Below are 18,106 nucleotides of genomic sequence, written 5' to 3'. Positions count from 1 at the left end.
GAAAGACAGGTTGTATGATGAAAGATAGCAAAGATGAAAGAAACAGATAGAAAGATATGTCATGTTCTTGAACTGAAAGAAATCAACGTTGTGAAAATGACTATACTACCCAAACCAATCTGCAGATTCAATTCATCCCTACAAAACAACCAATGACATTAAAAAAAAAAAAAAAAAAACCTAGGACTAATAATTTTACAATTTATATGGGGGAAACAAAAGACCTGGAAAGGCCAAAGTAACCTTGGAAAGAAATGTGGAACTGGAGGAATCAACCTTTCTAACTTCAGACTATACTACCAAGACGGTATGGTACAGGCACAAAAACATAAACATAGAGAAATGGAACAAGACACAAAGCTGTGAGATAAACCCACACTCCTATAGGCACCTTTTCTTTGACAAGGGAGGCAAGAATACAGAATGGAGAAAGGACAGAAAAGAGAACCTCTTCAGTGAGTGGTGCTGGGAAACTGGACAACTACATGTAAAAGAATGAAATTAGAACACTTCTTCACATTATACACAAAAATAATTCACAATGGATTAAAGACTAAAAGTAAGGCCAGAAACTATAAAATTCTAAGAGGAAAACAGGCAGAACACTGTTTGACATTTACCACAGCAAGATCCTCTTTGATCCACCTCTGAGAATGACTGAAATAAAAACAAAAATTAAAAAAAAAAAGTGGCACCTAGAGAAACTTCAAAGTATTTAAGCAGCAAAGAAAACTATAAACAAGATGAAAAGACAACCCTCAGAATAGGAGAAAATAATTGTAAACGAAGCAATTGACAAAGGATTATCTACAAAGTACACAAGTAGATCATCAAGCCTCAAATCAGAAAAAAAGCAAACAAGTGAAAAATGAGCAGAAGACGTGAACAAACTTCTTCAAAGAAGACATTAAGAAGGCCATCAAACACATACAAAGATGCTCCACATCACTCATTATTAAGGAAATGCTTATCAAAATTATATGAGGTGTCACCTTACACCAGTCAGAATGGCCATCATCAACAATTCTACAATAATAAATGCTGGACAGGGCATGGAAGAAAGTAAACCCTCTTGCACTGTTTGTAGACATGTAAATGGATACAGCCACTATGGAGAAGGAATGTAGGTTTCTTAAAATAGTAGGAATAAAACTACCACATGATGCAACAATCCCCTACTGGCCATATACCTGAGATAACCATACGTCTAAAAAGACATACATACACCAATGTCCATTGCAGCACTATTTAAAATAGCCAGGGCATGGAAGCAACCTAATGTCTATCAAGAGAACAATGGATAAAGAAGTTGTGGAACATATACACAATGAAATATTACTCAGCCATGAAAAGGAACAAATACGAGTCAGTTTAACTGAGGTGGAGGAACCTAGAAACTGTGATACAGAGTGAAGTAAGTCAGAAAGAGGAAAACAAACATAGTACGTTAATGCATACACAAGGAATCTTGTGAAATGGTACTGGTGAATATTTGAAGAAATAGATACACAGATGTAGAAGAAGGCCTTGTGAACTCAGCTGGAGAAGGAGAGGGTGGGACAAATTGAGAGAGTATCATTGAAACATAGCAACTACCATAAGTAAAATAGCTAGCTAGTGGGAAGTTGGTATATAACATAGGGAGCCCAGCATGGTGCTCTGTGACGACCTAGAGGGTGAGATAGTGGGAAGTGGGAGGGAGGCTCACCAAAGAGTGGATAATATATTTATGACCTATTCGTGTTGTTGTATGAGGAAAATCAACCAAACATTGTAAAGCAGTTATCCTTCAATTAAAAATAAATAAATACAATCTGAAAACTTTCATTCAATACATCTGTACTGTCATCTAAAGCTATATGGGATCATCTATTCCTAGCTATTTTTCCACTATAAGTGCTTATAAATGTTATTAAATGTTTTAAAAATATGATTTTAATAGCTACACAGTATTGCTTAATATCTCATACATAAATAATAAAATTTCAGCCTCAACATAGAAACATAATACCGCAAAAGGTTTCCTTTAAACTAAAGCTCGCATTTTAATTCAGTTCAATGAGAATTTCCCTGAAGATCTAAAATTCTTATGAAAAATTAATTATGTGGAGTCTTTCTTGCTTTCATATGTTATGCCTTATTGTCATTTACTTTTAAGGACTCTTGGACTTTTGACAGTATTGCCTTAGACTGTATTTTTTGACTCTTGAGAAATCTGTACGCAGGCCGGGAAGCAACAGTTAGAACTGAACATGGAACAACAGACTGGTTCCAAATGGGAAAAGGAGCACGTAAAGGCTGTATATTGTCACCCTGCTTATTTAACTTCTATGCAGAATACATCATGAGAAACGCTGCACTGGAAGAAACACAAGCTGGAATCAAGATTGCCAGGAGAAATATCAAGAAACTCAGATATGCAGATGACACCACCCTTATGGCAGAAAGTGAAGAGGAGCTAAAAAGCCTCTTGATGAAAGTGAAAGAGGAGAGTGAAAAAGTTGGCTTAAAGCTCAACATTCAGAAAACGAAGATCATGGCATCTGGTCCCATCACTTCATGGGAAATAGATGGGGAAACAGTGGAAACGGTGTCAGATTTTATTTTTCTGGGCTCCAGAATCACTGCAGATGGTGACTGCAGCCATGAAATTAATAGACGCTTACTCCTTAGAAGAAAAGTTATGACCCAAACTAGATAGCATATTCAAAACCAGAGACATTACTTTGCCGACTAAGGTCCATCTAGTCAAGGCTATGGTTTTTCCTAGTGGTCATGTATGGATGTGAGAGTTGGACTGTGAAGAAGGCTGAGCACCAGAAAATTGATGCTTTTGAACTGTGGTGTTGTACAAGACTCCTGAGAGTCCCTTGGACTGCAAGGAGATCCAACCAGTCCATTCTGAAGGATATCAACCCTGGGATTTCTTTGGAAGGAATGATGCTAAAGCTGAAACTCCAATACTTTGGCCACTTCATGAGAAGAGTTGACTCATTGAAAAAAACTCTGATATTGGGAGGGATTGGGGGCAGGAGGAGAAGGGGACGACAGAGGATGAGATGGCTGGATGGGATCACGGACTCAATGGACATGAGTCTGAGTGAACTCGGGGAGATGGTGATGGAGAGGGAGGCCTGGGGTGCTGCAATTCATGGGGTTGCAAAGAGTCGGACAAGACTGAGCGACTGAACTGAACTGAACTGAAAATCTTAAATTTAGATATTAAGAATGTCAAGAATCATTCTTATAAGTGTGAATAACTCAGTCATATCCAGTTATTTGTGACTCATGGACTATAGCCCACCAGGTCCTCTGTCCACAGAATTTTCCAGACAACAATATTGGAGTGTGTAGCGATTCCTTTCTTGAGGAGATCTTCCTGACTCAGTGATCAAACCTAGGTCTCTCGCATTGCATGCTGATTCTTTACCATATGAACCACCAGAGAACACTGACCCTGGTGTACACGGATGTAAAAATCCTCAAAAGAATATTAGCAAACCAAATTGAAGATACATTAAAAGAATTATACACTATGATCAAATAGAATTTATTCTCTGCCTCCAAGCATGATTTATTATCTGCACATCAATCACTGTGATACAATATATGAGCAAATTTAAGGATGAAATCATGTGATCTTCTCAATAATTGCAGAAAAACCTTTTGACAAAGTTTAACATCAATTTTGGTACAATCTCTCAATACAGTGGTTATACATGGAACATCCTAAAGGGTATATAAGACAAGCCCACAGGTAGCATCCAACTCAGTGGTAAAGAGGTGAAAGATTTTCCTAGAAGATTAGGAATAGTACAAGTATGCCCACTCTCACCAATCTTGTTCAACATAGTAGTGCAAGTGTCCTACCCAGAATACTAGGCAAGAAAAGGAAATAAGAGCATTCCCATTGGAACAAATGAAGTTACACTGCCACTATTTGATTATGACAGGATTTATATGAAACCATAAAAACTCCATCAAGTAACAAGTATTAAAACTAATAAACCCAGGAATGTAGCAGGATATGAACCATCAGAGAGAACAGAACAGTATCATATACAAATGCATCAAAAAAATAAATAAATTTAACTGAGGAGCAGAAACACCTGTACAGTCATGGGCTCCAAGACTTAGAGTCTGGATTCAAATCCCACCTTACCCACTGACCTGCAGAGTGACCCAGGGCAAATCACACAATGATCTGAAGCTCAACATATTCAACTGTAAAATGGACATAAACCCAGTATCTCCTCCCAGGGCTGTGAAACTCCAAGGAAATGCTTATTTAGGCCTGGGTGTTGGAGTGTCTCTGGAAGCCTCTCCTTGTATGAAAGTCCTCTAGAACTAGGTTCTCCTGATCCTGTGGGTAAGGGTCAAGTGTAGAGCCTGGGAGCCAAATGGGACTGGACAAGGATGAGGACAAAAAAATAAAACAATAGTTCTGTGTCAGGGAGGGAAGCCACCTCCTTTCCAGATCTCAGAGTTGTTCCTGCACCAAGGGCCTGGGGGTTGCACAATCAGATGTGAACCCTGACCCCCCCACAGCAGGGATGGAGCCTTCCTGGCAAGAACCTTCTCTCTGGTCCAGTCTCCAGTGTGATGTGGTGCTGCTCCCTGAGTTCCCCATGACTCCACCAGGCAAAGAGCTCTTGGGACTTGGAGGTCTATTAAACCACAGGTGCCTGAGAGTCAGAATGACACAAGGAATAACAACATTGAGATTTATCTATATTAAAAAAAATGACAGAATTACAGATGAGGCAGGGGATGTGAAGCAGAAGGATTAACTACCTCTGAATCCTTTAGCAGAAATATCTCCACATCAGCTCAGCAGAGCTCACTGAAGGAAAATATAATGGAAAAGCAGGCTATGGGTATATCTCTACACTGCTGGACCCAGGGACCCAAGTCCCAATCCACCAACATTGTTTTTGTGTATCCAGACACCAAAAGGAAGGAACACAGGCCTTGCCTTAGGAAGTCTTAGCCAGACTTAATATTGGGGTTGCTGAGCATGGTCACATGGTCGCTATGGACTCAGACCCTTCTCCATGCTCACATCCTCTGTCCTCACAGAAACATACATGGTTCACTATAGAGAACCCTCTGAGGGTACTTGTGTATACTAGAAACTGGCAATGGTGAAATGCGAAGAGAAGACACAGAAATGGAAACATGCCTCTGGGGTACTGTACAAATTTCCAAAGATCTGAAGTTATTGATACTCAGCATTTTAAAAAAAAAGCTTCTTAATGTATAAACGCAGAAAGGACATTTCCAGGAGAAAGGACAAAGGAATCATCCCATTGGGACAATTTGGTATCCATGTGGGAAGGTAAGTTGGATCCCTACCTCAAAAAACACCACCAAACCAATTAGGCACATACAAAAACCAACAACTGAAGGGAAAACTTTACAAAATTTCAAACCATTTTTGATGAGGGAACATCTTTTCTTTAAATTGAGGTATTGATGATTTACAAAAATTTGTTTAAGGTGCACAGCAAAGTGATTCAGTGATTCAGACTCTCAGGTGCTTCCTTGGACAAAACTCAATCCCTTTGGGAGGCCCCTAGGCCATGCCCTCTACTCAGAACAGCTAAGAATCCTAAGTAGGCAAAGCAGCATGTGGTGGTGCTCAGTGGGGGTTTTTAGACTGAATAAATTACTCTAACACGATACAAGAAACAAGCCCAGAGTTTAAGAGAGAATCTCCAAACCTACCTTCCAAAAAGAGGTCTTGCTCCCTTGAATGTGGGTACATGAAACAGCTCTTGGGAAGGGAAAATGTGTGTTATGAATATTTTGTCTGCAGAGGGGACAAAGTGGTGTGTAGAGAGGATGTGCAGGCACGTCCCAGGACACTGAGCACACAGATGCAGTTACTGGACTCTCAGTCCTGCTCTGGGGGCATTGCACTGTCTCCACCCTGGACACAGGGTTAGCAGCTCACACGGGTCCTGGAGAGTATGGTAACATGACCTGGACCTGGCTAATCGGTGTGTTCTATCTTCCTTGGAACCGTGATTGGCTCAGGACTGGGACGCTGACCAGTTGAGACCCAGGGCCAGTCCTCATGCTGGAATCAAGGGAAGAGGAGCTCTGGTTCGGAAGGGGGTGGAGCTGGGTGAGATCAGGCTACAGAAGTGGGAAGGGCATGATGTCAGCCTGGGACAGTTGGTGGCCTTCCCGTGCCCATCAGGGCAGAGCCACTGGCCTGAGAAAGAGGGCACTGCTGAGCCCAGGGTTTGAAAGCACCAGTTCCTGCTGTGGTCCCAGAGCTCAACCTGAGACTGGAGGGAAGCCGTCTGCCTTTGAGTCCTATCCTGCTTGTCTGTCAGCTTGTTTGAACCACCCTGGGTTTTCTGTCCAGCTGGCTAAGTGGAAACCCTGGAAATGCACCTGCGTGGGTTTATGCTGGCTTAAGGGAAGAAATGCCAGATGACACTGGGAGACTACAGTTTAATCTGGATTCAGGTCATATCTCTTGATAGTGAAATGAAAGTCCCTCCGTCGTGTCCCAGTCCAGGGATTGGACCCAGGTTTCCTGCATTGCAGGCAGATTCTTTACCAGGTGAGCCACAAGAGAAGCCCAAGAATACTGCAGTGGGAAGCCTGTCCCTTCTGTAGCGGATCAGCATTCCTGACCCAAGAATCAAACCAGGGTCTCCTGCATGGAAGGAGGATTCTTTACCAGCTGAGCTATCAGGGGAGCCCAGTATCTCTTAAGGCCAGGTATTCATTGTAGGATTACCCTAATTAGTCTTCATGGGTTTAAGGTAGCAACCTGCTAAGGTAGCAATAAATGTCCTTTTTCTAGAGGACAAAACTAGGGTTCAAAGAAGGGGGTAACACAGCTACAGCAAGGAAGTGTATACCTAGAAAACCCCCAGATTCTGCTGTTAGAACTCAGGGAAGCCCTATGGTGTGGCTTGTCCATGTGACAGGGGCTGAGGCAACCAGCCCACACTGGATATGGTGGGGACCTGACTTGGTAACTGCCTTCTGGAAGCTCTGAAACTCAAAAAAGCAATTTGCACTGGAGAGAGGAAGGACACATTCCTCCATCCACCCCACCACACCCTCCAAGTACTCCCACACCCTGCCCCCTTTCTCTTGCTTTGTGAAGGAATGAGAGTCACGCTTATGTGACCACATTGGCTGTCAACTGCTCACAAGCTACCAACTGGAGCTGCTACAGCAGAAGCCAAGATAAGTTTCTCCTGAGTACCTCTCTTTCCTTTGCACCGTGGGGGCCCTCCTCCACACCTGCACACCAGAGCCCTTTTCTGAGACATGCAGGGACCCTCCTTCAGTTTGCAACAGGTTGCATCCATCACTGTCCTTTCAATGCCTCCCTTGAAACTCAGCTCATGAGCTCCTTTGTCTGCATTGTGGCCCACCTGGCTGCCACAGGAGGGACAGAGCTGACAATGAACCCAAACCTCAGATCTGACAGGCAGGAATCTGTGTATAAACGGATCCATAACTAGGGCTTGAGCCAAAGTGACTCCACAGCTGTTTTAATGCCTGGGGAGGGTCTGGCTCTAGTGGGGGTAGGGTGAGTCTCCTGAGGTTCTGAAGGTCCACTGTGTGCAGGTTCATGGCACACAGAAAAGAGAAGGTGGAGTCCTTCCCTGGAGGTGGTTACAGCTCATGGATGAGCCAGAGAGGCAGGGCACAATAGCACCTGAGCTGCCTTCATGAGTGTATGGTGTAGGGGCAGAGGAAGAGAACCAGGTCTGCTTCCTTACTGGAGCCCAGGGCAGGTTGTCACCAGACTAACCGCTTACTATGTGGATGACCATCACTGCTGTCTGCAAAGGGTTTACATTGGTGTGTGACTTCATCGAGTGGTCAGGCCACCTCTAAATTACACTGGCCATGGGCATTGCCTCTCCTTGGAACTTGACATGTTTCCTCTCTTCCTTACTGAACATTCATTTTCAAGAGGGTTTTTGGGCCACAAGGATATTGTTTTTTTTCTAGGTTTGTCTCATGAGGAAAGCTTTTCCACTTGTTGGTGTGGTTTGTTTTCCCAGCTCTCTTTCTTGGCTTGTTTTGTGAATTTGTTTCTGCCAGAGGAAGAGCTCAGATTTGCCTTCTGGCTGAGATGTGACACTTACAACAGCAATGCCTACCTGGATATTATGACTACATTTCCTGAAAGGGCTTTGTTTTGCAGAAGACATCTTGAAAGTACTCACACTGTCTTTTCAGATACCCAAAGGCTATTTGAAATGAAATAAAAAACAAGAATTCTCAAGTTTAGTCTTACAATATGTGGTTCAAGTGAAGTCACTCAGTCGTGTCCGACTCTTTGTGATCTCATGGACTATATCCTACCAGGCTCCTCCGTCCATGGATTTTTCCAGGCAAGAGTACTGGAGTAGGTTGCTATTTCCTTCTCCAGGGGATCTAACTGACCCAGGGATCAAACCCAGGTCTCCCACATTGGAGGCAGATGCTTTACCATCTTTGCCACCAGGGAAATCCCATGGAGAAGGGAAACACTACCCACTCCAGTGTTCTGGCCTAGAGAATTCCATGGAGTGTATAGTCCGTGGGGTCACAAAGAATCAGACAAAATCTGATGACTTAACAACAACAACAACAACGAAGCTTCATCATTTGTCAAACAGAGATAACAACAGTATTTACACGACTGTGTGCATGTTCAGTGGCTCATTCATGTCAAATTCTTTGCAGTCCTGTGAACTGTAGCCCCTAAGATCCTCTATCTGTGGAATTTTTCAGGCAAGAATACTTAAATGGTTTGTCATTTTCTCCTCCAGGGTATCTTCCCGATCAAGGGATTGAACCCAATTCTCCTGCATCTCCTACATTGGCTGGTGGGTTCTTTTCTGCTGAACCACCTGGGAAACAAGTCATTACATCACTGGGTTATCATAAAGTACTGAACTTAGAGTCTGGCACTCGGGAAATTCTCACTGGTGATGTGCATACTCAGCCATATATCATTATTGCTCATATGATAATGGAATGGCCATGCTCACAAAGGAGAAAGAAGAGCTTTTCCAAGTCCAATTAAATCCTTCACCACACATCTTTTTTAAAAACTTATTGACTTTGAAATGAACATCAAACATAAAGACATTGGTTATGGCCTCCAGAAAAGATCGAGCTGTACCAATAAGTGATGAAGATTTTTCTCCCAGTTCCAATATGCATGTGTTGTTTCCCCGGCACCACCGAGCCCTTCTCCAGTGGGCTCAGAGAGGATGAGTCACTTACCAGAGACAACACAGCAGCACACCAGGACTCCGGCCCAGGTCACTTAAACCACGGCTCCCTCCTGTGCCCATCTAACCTGCCCCCTCAGGGCAGCAGAAAGATCTGGGCTCCCTTGGCCTGAGCCTTTGGGCCTGCCTCCACTCATCTGTGCTGGGATATGTCCATTTCCAAACCATGCTCGGTGTCTCCTAGCCCTGGGCTGTCACGTCAGGCTTTAGGCTCCCTGCAGGTGAGCTCCACACCCACCAGCACACCTCTGAGCCCTGCCCATCTGATCCCTGTGCCCGAGTGTCCTGATCCTAAGTGTGTTCTTGAGGCAGCCCCAGGACTGAGGTCCTGGAGCCCTGCTTCTTCGAAGCTCCCTGAACCAAGCCCAGTAAGGCTCTGCCCTGTGGCCTCATGACAAGTGTGGTGGGCTGAGTGGTGGTTCTCAAAGCCGTCCATCCTTCTGCAGCCTGCAAAGGTGGCCTTATTCCAATGAAAGTTCTCGGCAGATGGAAGTAAGTTTCTGACCTCTGCACCAGATCACCCGGGATGCATGTGGACCCTAAATCCGATGATGGGTGCCCTTGGAAAAGAAGAGAGAGTGCTCTGAGGCACAGAGCCACCCAGGGAAGAAGGTTTATGTGGTCAGGGTGATGTGGCCACAAGCCCAGGGAGGTCTGGGGTCCCCCAAGGGCTTGACCAGGCCAGAGGGACCCTCCCCTGGAGCCTCTGGAGGGGAGCTCAGCCCTACCTACACCTTGATCACAGGTTTCTGACTCCAGAACTGGGAGGAAATGTATTTGTGTTAAAGCTGTCCAGTCTGTGGACAGTGTCTGCAGCCACCCCTGGACGCTGAGAGAGAACTTGCTGGCTCCAAGGTGAGAACAGTGGCAGGACTCGCCCCCCCCCCCTCCCACACACACACACTGTCTTGTCATGAGGTTAAATAAGTTAATATGCACAGATGCTTGAATCAGGGACTGACATTTGGATCTCAGCCACCTTCACCTCCTCTTCCTCCTCCTCCTCCTCCTCCTCGTCATCATCATCATTATTAGGGGCCCTTATCCAATCGTTCAGTGGACACGCAGTGCTCCTGCTTGGCCCCAATGTGGGAAGTGAGGCCAGCGAGCCAGGAGGCTCAGCACAGGACTCACCCTGCCTGCTGGGGCTGCATGGACAAGGCCTGTGCAGTGACACAGAGGCCCCGGGAAAGGCTGGATCCTCCGGTCGTGGGAGGCATGGATGCCTCATCATCAGAGGTGGAGGCGTGGGCTGGGTTTATCCTGGGGGCTGCAATACTTCATTCAAAGTGGGGGAAGAACCCCACGTGGCACCCAGTGTCCAGTGTAAGGCTCAGAGAACCACACTCTGAAAAGGACACTCAGGGACAGCCTCTAGTGGACTGACAAAGTTTATTATCCAATTGTGTAGTTTTATACTTTTCAGGGAATAGAGCATAAGGCTGTTTTGCACGTAGCCATTCCAGATAAACATTAAAGCATTCAAGTATAAAATACAGTTTCCACTGCCCAAGCCATAACATAGCTTTGGCGAGACTCTAAAGGGAGTCTTATCATGAAACAACAGTCCTTGCTCTCAGAAACAGGTGGTCAGAAGGAAGCCTTTGAGCACCTCAAGGCTGGGTGTATTGACCCTTCGTCACCTGTTCCCAGCCTTGGGCGCTCAGTAAACGCTCATTACCCTTTGTTTTGCTCATCCCAGCTTCCAACCTTCTTCATGAGTGGAGCAAATACATTTTCAGTATTTGCTTAAAGCCTTCCAGCTCCTCCACATTTTTTCCCTTTTTCCTCAAGAGCAAGGACTGCTGCAGCCATGGTTACTCCAGCTTTTTGGGCGACGGAGGCTCGAGCACATAACATTCAGAATCCTATAAGAACAATAACAAACAATAAACAGATCAGCACATAAGAAGCCATCGTATGGGGTACCCAATTTTTTGGATTTAAAAAGGAAGTACTAGCAGATAGTGTATTATAGAAGTCAGTGTTATATAACACAAGGGGAATGCTGCTGAAGGTAGACGTGATTTTTTTCTTCAGTTTCTCTATGTCTAGACTAGTGTTTGATTTCGAACCTAAAAGATGTAACTTTATTTGTTCCCAAGGATATTCAGTGGCATTGTATGGCATATCGGTCAAACAGAAAGTAGTAAAATTCCAGTGACACCGCAACTTCAACTGTATCTGTAAAGCATGCAGATTATCCCTCACATACATAAGGACAGCTTGTAGTTCATCTAAGCATGTTTGTATTTGTTGATCTATCTGAGCTTGCCAGGCCCAGAGGTCATGAGAATCCTTCTTCCAGCAGTAATGAAATCATGATTTTGAATAGAATTGTACAATGCCATTCCAGAAACTGTAAAAACAGTTACAACTGAAATAATACCCACTATGGCACCTATAATCCAGCCAATAAAGCATTTGCTTCTTTTTAGGGATTCTCTCAGAACAAAAGACAACAACATGAAATCTGACCAAGGTTCAGAAATCTTAACTGGAACCCACAAATCAGTCCTTTGCTGGACTAAAAAAACACTGTCTTTAGTAGCATTAATTGGCACACTATGATTTTAAAAAAGTATACAAACGACACTCAGTACAGGACAGAATTGAGCCATTACTCCTAAATTGTCCAATAGCAAAAAGATAGGGCACATTTACAAAGCACGAACATAACCAGTATAATTATACTCAATAGTATAATTTTGTGGGATGGAAACATGTGCATAAGCATATGAGACCCTAAACCGAGACAAAGAAGCAGGAATTTTCCAAAGATGCCAGTGTTCAGGCCACAGGACTGGACTGATTTTCTGGGTTCTGGGAGGTGAAAGATCTCCATTGTACCAGTTCAGAAGTTCATCACGTTGATGCCAAAGTCCTGTTTGTGTTCTGTTAAAACGTGGTGCTGAAACATTATACTATTGGCAGGTCTTATTAATTTCTTGTGATTCTGAGAAATTCACAAAGAGTCCATGAGGTGCCGGGAGCCAGTGTGAGGAATCCCGCCCGTGACAAGGTCATGAGGAAGGAAGCTGACATACGCAAGGCGTGCTCAGACTTCAGGGGCCCCTCTGAAAATTCCTAAGCATGTACCCCAACAAAAATCTGCTGGTTTTTGTGCTCTGCTTTTCCACTCTTCTGACATTCTCTGGAAAAAGTCAATTCAGGGCTTTAGTCTTCTGCATTTGAAAGAGTGTTTCAATCCAAAAACCCCTCTGATGGCTTTCTAGCCTGCCTGCAGGACTCCTACAGCTTCACATGTGATTGTTTGAGGCCTCCTGACCGCAGGAGGCACAGGAAGCTTAAAACATCCTAGGAATGTAGGGGCTTCCGAAGAGTCAAAATCTTTAGAATAGGACTGATTAAAGGTTTCATTTGTTGAGCCAATGCTTGCTGCCAAATTTTCATATCCTTTAATTTTAGATATAGTTGGTATATACAAAAACAAGTAGTATACCTTGTATTAGCAACATTAGATCTTTGAGTTAAGTACCTTCTTTGTTATAACCCACTGCGCCTTTGTTCTATAGAGATGTAACTTTAGCGCTTTAAGGAGATGTAGATTAAAGAAAAACACTTCAGGGAAAATGAAATTAACATTCATTAAGGAAGAGAGCCAAAATGTGTTAACAAGCCTCTTGGCCAGAAGATAATGTGAATCACCTGAGACCTTTTGTATACAAAAAGATATACAGAAAGAGTCTGGGCTGCGAATGCTACATAATTTTATATTACCCATTGATCTCTATGTATAATCAAAAGTATAAAAGGCCTTGAAGGACAATAGAAGGAGAGCCAGTCGCTGGACTGGTTTCCCCCGTGTCTCCTCTTTACTCTAATTTCAGGCTGAATTCCCATCTGGGGCGTGGAGGCTCACTATGTCTACTTACTTGTCCCGCTTTTAAGATCCGTAAGAGAGCCCAAGGCGGGACACTCTCCGATATTCAAACGGGCGCCGGCGGCCTAACGTAGATGGTGCAAGCTCCTTGTCTGGAACTTTATTGGCTTTCTACATAACCCAAGTTAATCAGCCTCTTTTCTCCACTTAATCTTCCAACTACACTATTGTTTCTCAATCTAATCTTATATTAATAAACAAGTCTTTCCATGCCAACACCATCCACCCTTCGAATTCCTGGATCCACCAGGGCTGGACCCCGATAATGAGGCTCCCAATCAACAAAAGTCATGTTGGTGTGAACAGAAACTTTTCCAAACCTTCCTCTACAGGTGGACCAGTCCATCCCCGGCACAGACGATTTTTTCTTCCAAGATACATTGTCACAAGGAGGCTCAGAAGGCTTAAATAGATAGTGAGTGAAGTTGGCTATTTGTCCATGGTAGGTAGTCTCTGTCCAATTAAAAACAAAGGTCATGGTAGCAAACATTCCAAGACGGAAAGAGCCATTTGAGAAACAGTAAGCCCACCATTGTGGATATAGGCAGAGACACAAAGGGAGAGCACCAAAACAGATGGGGAGCACTGGATACATAAGTGTTAAATTAACTGTCTTTCCTTCTTCTTTTATTCGTGGTCCTAGATCCGACCAAGGGGCAGGAAAATGTAAGCTATCATTTGTGAAAACCACAGGAGATGATTCTGTCCAATCCACCACTAGTAAAAGAGGTGGGTTGGGGATATAAGTCCAATAGGTGTAATTACCGCTTACCCCAGAAGCACAGGTTAAAACAGCCATCATGGCCAGCAACAGTTTTTCCAGTGTTACCTCACTGTTGGTCATCAACAGAGTATCCTCAGCTCGTCTGGACAGATTTTTCATTTGTGCCCAGGTCAGAAAAGGTGCATTGCGTCGGGGATGTTTCATTTTCTAGCCATCTTTCAGTGTCATCTGTTGCAATTTCTGTTTTAGTGCTGTTGCCGGTCGGGGGGTGTGGAGCAAGGCCTGCCTGTCTTCTGACTCTTCTGAGTGGGACCCACTGTTCGGTTCCATCATCTAAAATGACAAGACAATATCGCTTGCCTATGAACTTAAGTGTTCCTGGCTGCCATTGATCAAGACATTTAACCCAAACAGCAGTTTGTTCAGGCATACGCGAGGGTGAATCAGAAAAATGTCACTCTGCTCATGTTTCCTGACTGTGTAGAGGCAAATTAAAATAACTGATTGTTAAAAGGGCTATAGGCAAAATGGCTTTAGGTCCATAGGGACCCCTTAGTTTATTCCACCTGTTTTGTTTATTAAGAATGAGCTTGAGTGTATGGTGGGCAGGTTCAATGATGGCTTGACCTTGGGGGTTGTATGGGATGCCAGTAAGATGGCAAATACCCCACTGATGCATGAAATCATGAAAAGCATTGGCTGTTAAAGCAGGACCATTGTCCATTTTGATGGAGGCAGGGAACCCCATCACTGAAAAACATTGCAGAAGAGCTGTGATGGCAGCTTTAGGAGTCTCAGCAGTGGAAGGAACTGCCCAAATGAAGCCGGAAAAGGTATCTATGACTACAAATAACAATTTAAAAGGGGGCAGTCTGTAATGTGTAAAATCAGCCTGCCATAATTCATTTGTTTGTAAGCCTCTAGGATTAGTCCCTTGGGACTAGTGGTTAAATGAAAGGGGGCACATGTAGCACAGTTCCGAACAATTTTTCTAGCCATTTGTAACGGTATCTTATATTGAACATGTAGTGTATTAGCGTTAGTATGGAAGAGCTGATGTTCCTGTTCAGGGGAAGAAAATATAGGGGCGATGAGACAATCAGTCAAATCATTGCCTAAACTGAGGGGTCCTGGTAAATGGGAATGAGCAAGAATGTGAATAAAGAAGGGATGGAGTCTAGCTCTTATTTCTTGCTGAATCAATAAGAACAAATGTATAAGATCATTTTCATTGGATATAAAATGAGCGGTTACAAAAGATGGGAAAAAATGTGTCACGTAGCAAGAATCAGTTAAAACATTCAATGGGGTTTTTATTAGAGTAAGTAAACAATTATAATGCAAATAATTATGTTTTTTGAACGGATTGATAAGGACTTTTAATTTTCTTTTGCAGGTTGGGACCTATTATGGCTGCCCATCCTGCCTTATTTCCATCTATAAAATAATTAGGTGCATTCATGAGAGGGTGTTCAGAAACAATATTGTTGATGATAAAAGAAGTATTTTGTAAGAAATTCCATAATTTTCCTTTAGGTGTGTTGGCCAATAATTCCCCTGAATAATCAGCAAGGGCTATCTGAATGGTAGTAGACACCTGGAGAGCATTATCAATTTCTGTTTTTGTCAAGGTAGGTAAATCTGAGTAGGGTCATATCCAGTTTTAGCACACAATCGAGACAGTGCAAGAAATTTCCCTGTCAAGTCTATATAGGAAACAGTGCATTTAGTCTGTTTGAAATGGAGATATACCCATTCAATAGGGTGATTATCCTGCACTATAATGGCGGTAGGATATATCTTAGTACCAAAGACATATATCTGAAAAGGGGAATTGTAATTAATACGGTAAACAAATGTTTGTTGAATTCTCTGTTCTACCAATTGTAATTCTTCCTCAGCTTCAGGGGTAAGTTGTTGGGGACTATTCAAATCAGAGGAACCTTCTAATAATTTGAATAAGTTTTGTAAAGCATATGTGGGAATTCCCAAGGTAGGTCGTAGCCAATTAATATCCCCAAGAAGTTTCTGGAAATCTTTCAGTGTTTGTAAATTATCCCTTCTAATAGAAAGTTTCTGTGGCTTTACAGTAGAGTGGTCCACAAGAGATCCAAGATATTTAAAAGGGGAATGGTGCTGCAATTTATCTTCTGCTATTAGTAGCCCATGATTAGTTAAATTAGTTATGACCTCATTACCTAATAAACTTAATTGAGATTCTGAGGGAGAAGCCAATAAAATGTCATTCATGTAATGAATGAGATACGCCTCAGGGAATTGCTGTCTGATGGGCTGCAAAATTTTATCAACAATGAATTGACAGACCGTAGGGGAGTTCATCATACCTTGGGGCAGGCTCTTCCATTGATACCATTGAGCAGGGGATTGATTATTAATAGAAGGTATTGAGAAGGCAAAACTTTGCCTGTCATCTGGATGTAAAGGCATATTGAAAAAGCAATCTTGTAAATCAATAATTATAATAGCCCAGTGCTTAGCGACCATAGCAGGGCTTGGGAGTCCTGTTTCTAATGTTCCCTTAGGAATCATTATAGTGTTAATATTCCTTAAATCTGTTAGCATTCTCCATTTACCTGATTTCTTTTTAATGACAAAAACTGGTGAGTTCCATGGTGATTGAGTAGTTTCTATTCTATTTTGTTGTAATAGTTCAGCCACCAAAGTATGCAAAGCGGACAGTTTCTCTTTTGATAGGGGCCACTGAGCTGTCCAGATAGGTTTATCAGACTTCCATTCTAACTTCAGTGGCTTTATCTCAGTGACCCCTAAGAAAAAAGTTTCATTCAATTGTATAGTCGCTTGAGCTTGTTGTAGAAAGTCTCTTCCCCACAAACTTAATGGTAATGGGGCAATGTACGGTTTAATGTAAGCGACTAATTGATCAGGGCCCAGGGCTTGTAACTAAGATGAACTAACATAAGTTTGAGCTGCATCTGCAGTTCCTATTCCCACCAACTGGTGTGAGGCTAAAACTGCAGGCCAATCCAAAGGCCATTCCTCTGTTCTTATGATGGAAATATCCGCCCCAGTGTCTAACATTCCTTCAAAAGTTCTTCCTCTGATTTTAATTTTAACATGGGCCTATTGATTTCTTTTATAACAGTAGAAAGGGCTGCAGTAACGTTGGTACTCCCAAAGCCACCTGTTCTGGTGTCTGCTTTTCTGTTAAGTGGGGGCACATAAGGTAATAGCAATAGCTGAGCAAATCTGTCACCCTTTTGTAAATACAAATTATGAGTCACATGTAACATTACTGCAATTTCATCCATGTAATCTTCATCAATGATCCCAGTATGTACAATTATCCCACGCATGGTGCTGCTGCTTCCTCCCAACAGAAGGCCTACAGTATTTTTTAGTATAGGGCCAAAATATCCAGTTAAGATTTTCATAGGATTATTTACCATTAATAATTCCATATCTCGGGGAGCAGGAATGTCTACACATGTGCTATGTCTGGTAGCCGCTGTTAATTCAGTAATATTTGGTTGTCCTCCTTGTTTAATGAGGGTAGAGAAGAGCCCCTGTTCTAGTTTCCCGAAGGAGGTGTCTGAATGGGTAAAGCATCACCTTGTTTATCAAATCTGGAGCAGCATTCACTCAGCCAACATCTTGGGCAGAGCCCGGGGGGCTTAGTTTTAATAGCCCCTCCTTTGTCAAGAGAAAGACCTGTTTGTCGAGGCAAGTGACACTGCTTCCACATGTGTCCTGGCTTGCCGTAGTTAAAACATTTAACTTTAGACTTTGGGGAAATATTTAAGGTTTCTAAAGTGGCTATTTTAGCTTTATATTGAATCGTACCCACATTCCTGCATGCTTTCTAGTATTCCATAACTCCTCCTTGCTCCTTAATAGGTCTGATAATAGCCTGACAGTCTTCCTTAGCATTATCAAAAGCCAGTTGTTTCAAAATGATTTCTCACAAAGATGCATCCCTAAGACTGTGATCAATAGTCTCCTTCAATTTACCAATAAATTGAGCATATTCTTCAGTTGGTCCCTGCAATATTTTCACAAAAGATCCATCGGAGGTGGAACTCTCGATTTTAGCCCATGTTCTGATAGCTACTTCCTTAATCCAGTATAACATGGGCGGCTGCACAAATTCTAATTGCACAGAAGTTTCAGCCATAGCTCTGGTGCCAGTGAGAATTTAAAAATTTAGTCCAGGAGGATTTCCCTTGCTTTGCT

The 18,106-nt window shown here is 42.9% G+C and overlaps 1 pseudogene; it reads left to right on the top strand.

Moving 5' to 3' along the window:
* Window positions 1-13,970: 13,970 nt before the first annotated feature.
* The window catches only part of LOC138072358 (liprin-alpha-1-like), a 52,721-nt pseudogene continuing 48,585 nt past the window's right edge, over window positions 13,971-18,106 (top strand).

This window comes from Capricornis sumatraensis, unplaced genomic scaffold (assembly GCF_032405125.1).
Source record: "Capricornis sumatraensis isolate serow.1 unplaced genomic scaffold, serow.2 scaffold10, whole genome shotgun sequence".
NCBI lineage: Eukaryota > Metazoa > Chordata > Mammalia > Artiodactyla > Bovidae > Capricornis > Capricornis sumatraensis.
The sequence above is the reverse complement of the archived record's forward strand: the minus strand, read 5'-3'. Positions and strand labels throughout refer to the sequence as shown.